Raw genomic sequence first — 13,720 nt, forward strand, 5'->3', positions numbered from 1 at the left:
TGCTGCAATGAACATGTGGGTGCAGATATCAAGGTAGTATGTTTGTTTTCTCAGATAAATACCCAGCAGTGAAATTGTTGGATCATATGTTAGTTCTATTTTAAATTTTTTGAGAAACCTCTATACTGTTCTCCATAGTAACTGCACCAATTTATATTCCCACAAACAGGGCACAAGTATTTGTTTTTGCCACATACTGACCAGCATTTATTTCTTGTCTTTTTGATAATAGTCCTTCCAACAGGTATGGGGTGATATCTCATTGTGGTTTTGATTTGCATTTCCCTTATGATTAATGATGTTGAGCATCTTTTCATATATACTTGTTGGCCATCTGTCTGTCTTTGGAAAAATACCTATTCTGATCCCCTGTCCATTTTTTAATTGGATTGTTTGGTTTTTGCTATAGAATTGTATGAGTTCTTTATCTATTTTGGATATTAACCCCTTATATATATGATTTGCAAATATTTTCTTCCATTCTATACATTGCCTTTTCATTCTGTTGATGGTTTTCTTTGCTGTACAGAAGATTTGTAGTTTGATATAGTCCCACTTGTTAATTATTGTTTTTGTTGCCTTTGCTTTTGAAGTCAGTGCCAAAAATCATCACCATGACTGACGTCAAGTAGCTTACTGACTATGTTTTATTTCTGACAGTTTTATAGTTTCACGTCTTTACACTCAAGTCTTTAATCCATTTTGAGTTAATTTTTGTATAATTTTTGACCATGTTTGGGTGGGTTTATTTCTGGGCTTTCTGTCTGGATGATCTATCCATTGATCTAAGTGGGGGTATTAAAGTGGGATATCCCTGTTATTATTAGATTGCTGTCTATTTCTACCTTTAGGTCTGTTAATATTTGCTTTATATATTTAGATGCTTAAATACTTACAAATGTTATATCCTTTTGTTGGATTGACTGCTTTATCATTATTATAATGACCTTCTTGGTCTTTTATTAAGGTCTTAAGTCTATTTTGCTGAATATAAGTACGGCTACCCTAGCTTTCTTTTTGTTTCCATTTTTATGGAATATCTTTTGCCATTCCTTCACTTTCAGTCTGTGTGTGGCCTTACACCTGAAGTGAATCTCTTGTAGGCAGCATAGAGATGAGTCTTGTTTTTGTGTCTATTCAGCCACTCTCTGTCTTTTGATTGGAGAATTTAGTCCAATTACACTTAAAGTAATTGTTGTAGGTATGGACTTATTACCATTGTGTTGGTTGTTTTCTGGCTGTTTTGTAGTCCCTTTTTTGTTTCTTCTGCTTTCTGTCTTTTGATTTGATGATTTTCTGTAATGGTATGCTTAGATTTCTTCCTCTTTGCCTTTTGTGTATATAATATAGGCATACCTCATTCTATTGCACTTTATTGTACTTAACAGATACTGCTTTTTTACAAGCAATAAAAGTTTGTGGCAACCCTGCATCTAGTAAGTCTATTGGTACCATTTTTCAAGCAGCATTTGCTCACTTCATATTTCTGTGCCACATTTTGGTAATTCTTGCAATATTTCAAACTTCTTCATTATTATTATATTTTTATGGTGATCTTTGATCTATGATGTCACTATTGTAATACTTTTTCTTTTGTATTTTTAATTAAGGTACATAATTTTTTTTAAATATACTGCTATTGCATACTTAATAGAACACAGTATAGTATAAATATAACTTTAATACACACTGGGAAACCAAAAAATTTGTGTGACTAGCTTTACTGTGGTGATCTTGAATATCTCTGAGATATGCCTGTGTAGGTTTTTACTTTGTGGTTACCCTGAAACTTACATAAAATAACTTAAAATAGATAGGTTTAAATGCATTCTAAAGCTCTACATTTTACTCCCCCATCAAGTTTTATGTTTTTGATGTTATAATTTACATCTTTTTATCTTGTATACACATTAACAAATAATTGTAGTTATAGTTATTTTTACTACTTTTGTCTTGTAACCTTAACACTAGCTTTATACGCGATTAACACACCAGCTTTACATCAGATTATGCTAAATTTTACCATATATTTACCTTTACCAGTGAGATTTATACCTATTACTAATCAGCACCCTTTCATTTCACCTTAGAGAAGTTCCTTTATTATTCCTTGTAAGGCCAATCTAGTGGTGAGGAACTCCTTTAGCTTTTGCTTGTCTGAAAACTCCTTATCTTTTCTTCAATTCTAAAAACAATTTTGCTGGGTAGAGTATTCTTTGTTGGAAGTTTTTTCTTTCAGCACTTTGACTATATCATGTCACTCTCTTCTCATCTGCAAAGTTCCTGCTGAAAAGTCTGCTGATAGCCTTGTGGTGCTTCCTTTGTATGTAATAAGTTGATTTTCTCCTGCTGCTTTTAAGATTCCTAGTTATTAACTTTTTACAATTTATTCATAATGTGTTTTGGTATGGGTTTCTTTGAGTTCTTTTTATTTGGAACTTCATTGACTTTCTGGATCTAGATGTCTGTTTTCCTCCCCAAGTTAGGGAAGTTTCCAGCCATTATTTAGTCAAATAAGTTTTCTGCCCCTTTCTCCCACCTCCTTCTGGGTAAATGTATCATTCCATCTGATGTTGTCGCATAAGTCCCTTAAGCTATCTTCAGTCTTTTCATTCATGTTTCTTTTTCCTACTCTGACTGGATGAGTTCCTCTGCCCTGCCTTTGAGTTCACTGATATTTTCTTCTGCTTCATCTAGCCTCCTGATGAACCCCCTCTATTGTATTTTTCAGTTCAGTTACTGTGTTCTTTAGCTCTGTGATTTCTGTTTGGTACTTTCTTATATTTTCTATCCTGTTGTTAAAATTCTCACTTTGTTCATACATTGTCCTCTTGACCTCAGTGAGTATCTTTACAACCCTTATTTTGAACTCTTTATCAGGTAAATCACTCATCTCCATTTCATTAAGGCTTTTTTCTGAGTTTTTATCATTTTCTTTAGCTTGGAACATATTCCTCAGTTTCTTCACTCTTTGTGTTGGTTTCTATAAATTAGATAAAATACCCACCCCTCCCAGTCTTGCAGGCATAGCCTCATGTAGGAGATGAACTTTATTATACAACACTGCCCTAGTTCTTGGTTGTCTCTCAAACCTTTATTACTGTCCTAGCACCCTACTATTTTCTTAGTGGCTCCTTGTAGTAAATGGAAGATCTCAATAAGCACCTAAATTCAAGCTGATTGGAAATCAGACTCCCAGGCAGCACTTTCTAAGATATGCAAATATATTCCTTTCAGGGGAAGACTGGGAGATGAGTATTTCTGTTTATCCCTCTTCACTGAGCCCTGGAGTGATAGCCAGTTAAGAATGGCTTGTTTACTACTATCCTGTTGAACCTGTGAACACAAGCCCCACTGGCCAGCAGAGCCAGGCTATCAAGGGATGTCTCTTCTGGGTAGCATCCACAAAAGCTGGAGTACCACATATCCTTTCTCAAAGATACTGGTAACCTGAGGAGAGGCAAAGGGGGATTGGGAAGATGGTACCCACTGGCCTCCTTGGTCTCTGAAGAGGATTGTAGTTGACTCCCAGATGTTTAATTAGAAGACTGTCCTCAGGTCACAGCTATTAAGCTAATAGGTCTCTTTCTTGGGAAGACTGGGTATTTCTGTCTGTGTCTCTGCACTGTGTCCTCCATTTGTTACTGACCTATGAGACTCAGGAATGTAAGCCCAGCTGTCCACCAGAGCCATGTGATCAAGGGGAGTCCTCTGGGTAGCAGCCACAAAACCCAGGACACCAGACAGGTTCAGAAGCTCCTTTCTGTGAGGTAGCAGTGACTTGGAGTGAGGCAGAGGGAGAGTATAAATATGCCTCCTGCCAGTCTCTGCATTCTTCAGAGAGTATTTCAGTGGGCCCTTGATATGTGTAAAATTAGATGCCTGCCTCTCAGTCTGAAGCATTTAAGATAGCTTCAATGGGTCTTTTTCATGGAAAGAGTAATTTCAGTCAGTTGCCTCTGCAGCTTCATAGTAATGGTGATTCCATGCAAGCCCTTTAAGAACTGTTGTTCAGTTCACTAGAGCCTTGTGGGTCTTATGGACCCAACCCCACTGGCTTTCAAAGGTAAATGTTTTGGCGGCTCATGTCTCAGATATAAGTCTTAAAAGGTGGGGTGCCAGATGTGGGATTCAAACCCTTCACTCCTCATGGAGAAGCTCAGAATTATGAGGCATTCCCTCTTGATTATGGGTTGCCATAACAGTGGTAAGGTTTATGGTGAGATTGTGCCTCAGCCTCTCTCCTATCTGTTTCAATGTGGGTTTTTTCTTATTTGCCTAATGTGTAGGAGTTGCTCAGCTAGTTTTGGGGTTTATTTCACAGGAAATCGTTCCATACATAGCTATAGATTTGTGTGTCTATGGAAGGAGGTGAGTTCCAGATCCTCCTGCATCACCATCTTGAACTAGAACCCCAAATGCTTTTTCAAAAAAATGTTATAACTATAATGTGTATGGCTTAATTTTGGATTTTGAGAAGGGAGAAACAACTCAAGATGACACTCCCTCTATTACTATCATTTATCTCAGAAGAAAGTAGACCAAATGAACTGGAAAAAAAATCCCATTATATTTTCATGTAGTTTTAGAGCATAAATGTAGAAAGGTGAAAACAGGTTCTCTTTTAAGTTATAGATAAAAGTGTTTCCCAAGGAATGCTTGTTTCTTCTCTATCCAGATTTTTACTTTTTCCAACACATCTTCTCCAGTCTCTGCACATTAGAATGCAAATGAGCACTGAAACCAACCTGCTTCTCCAATCCTAATTCCTGATGGAAGAAAGAAGGACACCACTGCAGCCGTGGTTACAGATAGATTACTTTGCCTTAGGATCTGGAGTTTTCATACAATTTTATGTTTTCACTGCCCAAGGGTTATCTAATGTTCAGATGATACAGAGATGATATGTAATAATCTAGTGTTTACAACTCATAATGAACTCTACATGAAAGGTCATGGTAACTTCTATTTGTGGTTATAATTACCTCTATTCAATATTTTTTGACAAAGTTTGCTGGTATGATCATACTTCCTTCACGATTTCATTGCTGGCCAGCTGGCATTTCTGGAAGCTGTACCAAGGACACACATCTACTGTTGCCTATTCATAGAGTGATTTCTATTTAGTTTTATAAGCGAGCAATATAAAACTCAGAAATGTACTGTTTTATATGTTCATTACTTCATTTACTTAGTCACATGTATTAGTTAAGGTAATGAGTGTTGGTATAATAGATAAACCCTGAAACCCCTATAGCTTAGCACAGTAGAAATTTATTTTTTCTTCAGTAATTCTCATGTGAGGATTCAGAGGAAAGCCTTCCTTCTGACATTAATTTCCATGTCACCTATCACCTGACTGCTAAACCAATGCAATGTATTTTAGGTTTTAGTTCTAAGTTAAGGTACCATTTTCAATAATAATAATAAGGAGGGCAGACAGCAGAAGCAAGAAGAACTACAATCCTGCAGCCTGTGGAACAAAAACAACAGTCACAGAAAGATAGACAAGATGAAAATGCAGAGGGCTATGTACCAGATGAAGGAAGAAGATAAAACCCCAGAAAAAAAACTAAATGAAGTGGAGATAGGCAACCTTCCAGAAAAAGAATTCAGAATAATGATAGTGAAGATGATCCAGGACCTCGGAAAAAGAATGGAGGCAAAGATCAGAAAGATACAAGAAATGTTTAACAAAGACCTAGAAGAATTAAAGAACAAACAAACAGAGATGAACAATACAATAACTGAAATGAAAACTACACTAGAAGGAATCAATAGCAGAATAACTGAGGCAGAAAATGGATAAGTGGCCTGGAACAAAGAATGGTGGAATTCACTGCTGTGGAAGAGAATAAAGAAAGAAGAATGAAAAGAAATGAAGACAGCCTAAGAGACCTCAGGGACAACATTAAATGCAATAACATTTGCATTATAGGGGTCCCAAAAGGAGAAGAGAGAGAAAGGAACAGATAAAATATTTGAAGAGATTATAGTCGAAAACTTCCCTAACATGGGAAAGGAAATAGCCACCCAAATCCAGGAAGCACAGAGAGTCCCATACAGGATAAAACCAAGGAGAAACATGCCAAGACACATAATAATCAAATTGGCAAAAATTAAAGACAAAGAAAAATTATTGAAAGCAGCAAGGGAAAAATGACAAATAACATACAAGGGAAGTCCCATAAGGTTAACAGCTGATTTCTCAGCAGAAACTCTACAAGCCAGAAGGAAGTGGCAGGATATACTTAAAGTGATGAAAGGGAAGAAACTACAACAAAGGTTACTCTACCCATGAAGGATCTCATTCAGATTCGATGGAGAAATCAAAAGCTTTACAGACAATCAAAAGCTAAGAGAGTTCAGCACCACCAAACCAGCTCTACAACAAATGCTAAAGGAACTTCTCTAACTGGGAAACACAAGAGAAGAAAAGGACCTACAAAAACAAACCCAAAAAACAATTAAGAATATGGCCATAGGAACATACATATCAATGATTACCTTAAACGTGAATGGACTAAATGCTCCAACCAAAAGACACAGACTTGCTGAATGGATACAAAAACAAGACCCATGTATATGCTGTCTACAAGAGACCCACTTCAGACCTAGGGACACATACAGGCTGAAAGTGAGGGGATGGAAAAAGATATTCCTTGCAAATGGAAATCAAAAGAAAGCTGGAGTAGCTATACTCATATCAGATAAAATAGACTTTAAAATAAAGAATGTTACAAGAGACAAGGAAGAACACTACATAATGATCAAGGGATCAATCCAAGAAGAAGATATAATGATTATAAATATATGTGCACCCAACATAGGAGCACTTCAATACATAAGGCAACTGCTAACAGCTCTAAAAGAGGAAATCGACAGTCACATGATAATAGTGGGGGACTTTAACACCTCACTTACACCAATGGACAGATCATCCAAAATTAAAATAAATAAGGAAACAGAAGCTTTAAATGACACAATAGACCAAATGGATTTAATTTATATTTATAGGACATTCCATCCAAAAACAGCAGATTACACTTTCTTCTCAAGTGTGCACGGAACATTCTCCAGGATAGATCACATCTTGGGTCACAAATCAAGCCTCAGTAAATTTAAGAAAATTGGAATCATATCAAGTATCTTTTCCGACCACAACGCTATGAGATCAGAAATGAATTACAGGGAAAAAATCGTAAAAAACACAAACACATGGAGGCTAAACAATACGTTACTAAATAACCAAGAGATCACTGAAGAAATCAAAGAGGAAATCAAAAAATACCTAGAGACAAATGACAATGAAAACACAACAATCCAAAACCTATCGGATGCAGCAAAAGCAGGTCTAAAAGGGAAGTTTATAGCTCTACAAGCCTACCTCAAGAACAAGAAAAATCTCAAATAAACAGTCTAACCTTACACCTAAAGGAACTAGAGAAAGAAGAACAAACAAAACCCAAAGTTAGCAGAAGGAAAGAAATCATAAAGATCAGAGCAGAAATAAATAAAATAGAAACAAAGAAAACAATAGCAAAGATCAATAAAACTAAAAGCTGGTTCTTTGAGAAGAAAAACAAAATTGATAAACCTTTACCCAGACTCATCAAGAAAAAGAGGAAGAGGACTCAAATCAATAAAATTACAAATGAAAAAGGAGAAGCTACAACAGACACTGTAGAAATACAAAGCATCCTAAGAGACTACTACAAGCAATTCTATGCCAATAAAATGGACAACCTGGAAGAAATGGAAAAATTCTTAGAAAGGTATAACCTTCCAAGACTGAACCAGGAAGAAACAGAAAATATGAACAATCACAAATAATGAAATTGAAACTGTGATTAAAAATCTGGCAACAAACAAAAGTCCAGGACCAGAAGGCTTCACAGGTGAATTCTATCAAACATTTAGAGAAGAGCTAACACCCATCCTTCTCAAACTCTTCCAAAAGATTGCAGAGGAAACAACACTCTCAAACTCATTCTATGAGGCCACCATCACCCTGATACCAAAACCACACAAAGATACTAAAAAAAAAAAGAAAATTACAGACCAATATCACTGATGAATATAGATGCAAAAATCCTCAACAATGTACAAGCAAACATAACCCAACAACACATTAAAAGGATCATGCACCATGATCAAGTGGGATTTATCCCAGGGATGCAAGTATTCTTCAATATACACAAATCAATCAATGTGATACACCATATTAACAAATTGAAGAAGAAAAACCATAGGATCATCTCAATAGATGCAGAAAAATCTTTTGACAAAATTCAACACCCATTTATGATAAAAACTCTCCAGAAAGTGGACATAGAGGGAACCTACCTCAACATAATAAAGGCCATATATGACAAACCCACAGCAAACATCATTCTCAATGGTGAAAAACTGAAAGCATTTCCTCTAAGATCAGGAAAAAGACAAGGATGTCCACTCTCACCACTATTATTCAATATAGTTTTGGAAGTCATAGCCTCGGCAATCAGAGAAGAAAAGGAAATAAAAGGAATCCAAATCAGAAAAGTAGAAGTAAAGCTGTCGCTGTTTGCAGATAACATGATACTATACATAGAGAATCCTAAAGTTGCCACCAGAAAACTACTAGAGCTAATCAATGAATTTGGTAAAGTAGCAGGATACAAAATTAATGCAGAGAAATCTCTTGCATTCCTATACACTAATGATGAAAGATCTGAAAGAGAAATTATGGAAACACTCCCATTTACCATTGCAACAAAAAGAATAAAATACCTAGGAATAAACCTACCTAGGGAGAGAAAAGACCTGTATGCAGAAAACTATAAGACACTGATGAAAGAAATTAAAGATGATACCAGCAGATGGATAGAGTTACCATGTTTTTGGATTGGAAGAATCAATATTGTGAAAATGACTATACTACCCAAAGCAATCTACAGATTCAATGCAATCCCTACCAAATTACCAATGGCATTTTTTTACGGAACTAGAACAAATCATCTTAAAATTTGTATGGAGACACAAAAGACCCCGAATAGCCAAAGCAGTTTTGAGGGAAGAAAACGGAGCTGGAGGAATCTGACTCCCTGACTTCAGGTTATACTACAAAGCTACAGTAATCAAGACAATATGGTACTGACACAAAAACAGAAACATAGGTCAATGGAACAAGATAGAAAGCCCAGAGATAAACTCATGCACCTATGGTCAACTCATCTATGACAAAGGAGGCAAAAATATACAATGGAAAAAAGACAGTCTCTTGTCTACAAACAATAAATGCTGGAGAGGGTGTGGAGAAAAGGGAAACCTCTTGTACTGTTGGTGGGAATGTAAATTGATACAGCCACTATGGAGAACAGTATGGGGGTTCCTTAAAAAACTAAAAATAGAATTACCAGATGATCCAGCAATCCCACTACTGGTAATGTACCCAGAGAAAACCATAATTCAAAAAAACACATGAACCCCAATGTTCATTGCAGCACTATTTACAATAGCCAGGTCATGGAAGCCACCTAAATGCCCATCAACAGATGAATGGATAAAGTAGATGTGGTACATATCTAAAATGGAATATTACTCAGCCATAAAAAGGAACGAAATTGAGTCATTTGTTGAGACGTGGATGGATCTAGAGACTGTCATACAGAGTGAAGTATGTCAGAAAGAGCAAAACAAATATCGTATATTAACGCATGTATGTGGAACCTAGAAAAATGGTACAGATGAACCGGTTTGCATGGCAGAAGTTGAGACACAGATGTAGAGAACAAACGTATGGACACCAAGGGGGGAAAACCGTGGTGGGGTGTGGATGGTGGTGTGCTGAATTGGGTGATTGGGATTGACATATATACAGTGATGTGAATAAAATTGATGACTAATAAGAACCTGCAGTATAACTAAATAAACAAACTAATACTAAACTTTCTTTGGGTTATTTGTATGGAAATATGTTAATATAAATGTTTCAGACATTACATGAAATTTCTAAAAAAATAATAATAACAGAATGCTAACTGCTGTAATAAATAAATCCTAGTGCCTATGGCTTAACATAATAGAAATCAGTAGAAATTAACAGAAAAATATATAATATTTCACACCACATTTCCATACTTATTCTTCATTGCCTGAGTTCCTCATATTGATTCTATTTTCTTTCACCTTTTGGAGGTATTATTTCTAATAACTCTAACCAAGTTTGTTATAGAAAGAGATAAGAGAGAGAAGGCACACTCACTTTTTAACTCCATTGGCTTAGAATCAACACACATTGCTACTACTCATTTTCTGTAGGCAAGAACTAAGTACATAGTTCAGATGTTGTAGGTAGAATCCTAACAGATGTGAAGTGGTATCTCATTGCGGTTTTGATTTGCATTTCCCTAAATGACTTGTGATGTTGAGCATCTTTTTATATACCTTTTGGCCTTTCACATAAGTTCTTTATTCAGGTCTTTCATCCATTTCTCAATTGATATTTTTTTTCTGCTGTAGAGTTGTAGGAGTTCTTTATGTATTTTGGATATTAACCCCTTATTGGATATATGGTTTGCAAACATTTTTTTCATTCTGTAAGTTGTCTTTTTACTTTGTTTCTTTTGCTCTGCAGAACCTTTTAAGTTTGATGTCATTTCACTTTGTTTAAAAATTTTATTGCTTGTGCTTTAAATGCCATACATATAAGTGTAGCAATAGGAGTCTGGTTTCATTCTTTTACATGTAAATATCCAATTTTCCCAGCATCATTTACTGAAGAGACTGTCTTTTCACCATTGTATATTCTTGTCTCCCTTGTCAAAGATTAATTGACTATATATGCTTGGGTTTACTTCTGAGCTCTCAGTTCTGTCCCATTGACCTATTTGTCTTTTTTATGTCATTTCCATGCTGTTTTAATTACTATTGCTTTATAGTATAGCTCAAATTCGGGAAGTTTAATGCCTCCTGCTTTGTTCTTTTTTCTCAGGATTGCTTTGGCAGTTTGGGGTCTTTTGTGCTTCCATATTAATTTTAGTAGTGTTTTACTTTTTATTAACGTAATAAATGCTAGTGGAATATTGATAGGGATTGCATTGAATTTCTAGATGACTTTTGGTAGTATGGACATTTTAACAACATAAACATTCAAATCCATGTACATGGGATACCTTTCCATTTATTTGTGTCTTTTTCAATTTCTTTCATTAATGTCTTGTCATTTTTAGAGATCTTTCATCTCTTGGTTAAGTTTATTCCTAAGTAATTTTTTTTTTTTTTATGTTACTGTAAGTGCAATCATATTCTTTATTTTTCAGGTAATTTGTTGTTAGTGTATAGAAATGGTGCTATTTTTATATTAATTCTGTATCCTGCAACTTTACTGAATTCATTAGACCTGTTTTGTAGTAGAGTCTTTAGGTTTTCTATATATTAAACTATGTCATTTGTAAATAGAGACAATCTTCTCCCTTTCAAATTCTGATGTCTTTTATTTCTTTTTCCTGCCTGGTTGCTGTGCTGAGGACTTCCAGGACTATGTTGAATAGGAATTCTGAGAGTGTGCATGCTTGTCTTGTTTCTGATCTTAGAAGAAAAGCTTTCAACCTTTTACAATTGAATATATATATTACTTGTGGGCTTATATATGCCCTTTATTATCTTGGAGTATGTTCCTTATACACACAATTTGTTAAGAGTTTTTATTATTTATATACACAAGTTGTTATTTTTTTATCATGAATGGATGTTGAATTTTATCAAACGCTTTTTCTGCCTTTGTTGAGATGATCATATGATTTTTTTCTTTCATTCTGCTAATGTGATTATATAAACTGATTTGTATATGCTGAACCATCCTTACGTCCCAGGTATAAATACAACTTGATCATGGTGAATGACCATTTTAATGTGCTAATTTGGTTTGCTAATAATATTTTATTGAAAAATTTTGCATCTATATTTATTTATCAGGGATATTGGGCTATAGTTTTCTGGTAGGTTTTTTGTGTTTTCATTTTTTTTTTTTTTTTTTTTTTTTTTTTTTTTTTTTTGTCTTTGGTATCAGGGTGATGCTGGCCTCATAAAATGAGTTTGGAAATGTTCCTTCCTCTTCAGTCTTTCTGGAAGATTTTGAGGATTGGTATTAATTCTTTAAATATTTGGTAAAATTTACCACTTAAGCAATCAGTTCTGGGCTTTTTATCATTGGGAAGTTTTTGATTACGGATTCAATTTTCTTATAGAATTGGTGTATTCAGACTTTTTATTTCTTCCTGATTAGTCTTGGAATTTTGTGTTTCTAAGAATTTTTCATTTGCTCTAAGTTACCAAGTTTGTTGATATACAGTTGTTCATAGTAGTCTCTTGTGCTTCTTTGTATTTCTGTGGCATCAGTTGTAATTTCTCCTTTTCCATTTATAATTTTGTTGATTTGGGTCCTTTCTCCTTTTTCCTTGGTTACCCTAGCTAAAGAGTTGTGACCTTTGTTCATCTTTTCAAAGAACTAACTCTTTTGGTTGATCTTTTCTATTATTTTCCTATTCTCTATTTATTTCTGCTTTAAACTCTATTATTTCCCTCATGCTACCTTCATGCTCAGTTCATTCTTTTTTTTTTTTCTGAAGACATAGAATTAGGTTGTTTATTTGTGATTTTCTTGTTTCTTAATATGGTGTCTCTCACTATGAACTTTTCTCTTAAAACTGCTTTTGCTGCATTTTATAAATTTTCGTATGTTTGTTTCAAGATACTTTTTAAAATTTTCCCTTTAATTTCTTCTTGAGCCATTGGTTTTTCAGCAGAGTGTTGTTTAATTTCCATGTACATTCAGCCCCTGTATTTGTGGGGTTTGCATCTACAGCTACAGAGGGTCAGCATGGTACTATGTTATTTTATATAAAGGATTTGAGCATCCTCAGATTTTGGCATCCACAGAGGCTCCTGGAACCAATCCCAAGGGATGACTATTTGGGAATTTTCCAGCTTTTCTCTTTTTATTGATTTCTAGTTTCGGACCAGTGTGGTCAGAGAGCATACCTGGTATGATTTAAATCTTCTTGAATTTTCTAAGACTTGTTTGTGTCCAACATATGCTTTATCCTAGAAAATGTTCCATGTGCACTTGAAAAGAATGTGTATTTTGTTGGATAGAATATTTTTATATATCTCTATTAGGTCTGTTTGGTCTATGATTGTTCAACTTTGTTGTTTCCTTGTTCAGTCTCTGTCTGGATAATCTATCCATTTTTTGGAGTAAAGTATCAAAGTCCCCAACAATTATTCTATTGCTGTTTATTTCTCTTAGGTTTTGCTTTATGAATTTAGGTACTGCCATAATGGGTGCATAAATATTTACAATAGGTATATGTTCTTGATGGATTGACCCCTTTATCATTGTGTAATACAATTCTTTGTCTCTTTTTATTATTTTTAGTTTCAAGTCTCTTTTGTCTGATATAAGTGTAGCTATCCCTGCTTTTTTTGGTTATCATTTGCTTGAAATATATTTTTCCATCCCTTCAGTCTATGTGTGCCTTTAAAGCTAAAGTGAGTCTCTTGTAGACAGCATATCATTGGATAATTTAATCCATTCACGTTTAAAGTAATTATTGATAAGTAAGGACTTACTATTGCCTTATTTTCTGGTGTGTTGTAGACCCATTGTTCCTTGTTTTTTATCCTGCTGTCTTTTCTTGTGCTTTGATGTCTTGTGGTATCAGGATGCATTGATATT

Source organism: Orcinus orca, chromosome 3 (assembly GCF_937001465.1).
Source record: "Orcinus orca chromosome 3, mOrcOrc1.1, whole genome shotgun sequence".
Lineage (NCBI taxonomy): Eukaryota > Metazoa > Chordata > Mammalia > Artiodactyla > Delphinidae > Orcinus > Orcinus orca.